Below are 1128 nucleotides of genomic sequence, written 5' to 3' on the forward strand. Positions count from 1 at the left end.
GCTGTAGGAGATTTTAAAGCCCCGGATCTACGTTTCTGTTGTCGATGTGCCGGCTTTAAAGTTCTTGAGCCCCGCTATGACATCCCATCATGTCAACACTTCAGCCAAAAAGTTGTAGCAGCACTTTATGAAAAAGCTAAAACTGATATTGTCAACAAGCCCTGGACCAGATTAAAGCTCTGTCACCTGATGATGATGATGATGATGGAGAGATTCAACAACCTCATAACAAATGATGACCGTTCAAGAAGAGGTATTGCTTATTGTATTATTGTGAGCTAATTAATTTTTTTTTGTATTATAATTTTTGTTATAATCTTATGTAACTCTTTTTTTTTTTTACCTCTTTGTGTTTTATTTCCAGTCTGGGACAGAGATAGGAGCTGAGTCTTCTTCCTCGTCAGGGAAATCCACCAGAGATCACCTCCAGCTAAGAATCTGTGATGACTTAACTTTTTGAACTTATCCATGGACAGGTGTGAGCAGGTCCAAGAAGAGGTTGTGAGTAATGAGGCCAAATACAGCCACACTGCAAAACTAACAGTGTTACCTCTCTATTCCTGCTACTGTTGTTAGCAGGAATGTGCGATATGGCATAAAATTCAAATCACGATATGTATTGTGAAGGGTGGCGATAACGATATATATCGCAATATGTTTTTTGGTATAAAACTAACTTTAAAAAAAAAGCATAGGGTGTCCTTTTGCCATCATATGTTTTGAATTAAGAAAATTCCACTACTAGGTCCAGAGTTTTTAAATAATAAACAAATCAAGTATTAGGCTTCTTTCTTGTTGTGCAAAACAGTGCAAAAGATCTCAAATGTAGTTTTAGTCATATGTTTTAAACAAAACAACATGTTGTTAACTCTTAACAGTTTCCAGTCTCACTTAATAAACGAACAGCAACAGAGCAGCATTTGACACTGAAACACTTCACCCTCCAACCTCTAGTGGGCGCCTCCTTCCACTTTAAATGGAGCTGACACAAAATGAGTCTGTGGCTTTGACCAGAGGGTCTCGCAGTAAAATCACACAACACAGCATTCTTTTCACAGATCAGAGAGCAGGTTTCTCTACAGATGACCAACGATTACTTTAAATTTTGAAGGAAAAAAACAAACAAAA

General features: G+C 37.4%; 1 protein-coding gene across 1 annotated transcript in view; it reads right to left on the bottom strand.

The window, feature by feature from the left end:
* Positions 1 to 1128, bottom strand: part of zc3h11a (zinc finger CCCH-type containing 11A) — a gene marked incomplete at its 3' end in the record, with an annotated part of 24908 nt that overhangs the window by 5774 nt on the left and 18006 nt on the right.

The sequence above is a fragment of the Nematolebias whitei genome, chromosome 7, assembly GCF_014905685.2.
Source record: "Nematolebias whitei isolate Nwh7 chromosome 7, NemWhi1, whole genome shotgun sequence".
Lineage (NCBI taxonomy): Eukaryota > Metazoa > Chordata > Actinopteri > Cyprinodontiformes > Rivulidae > Nematolebias > Nematolebias whitei.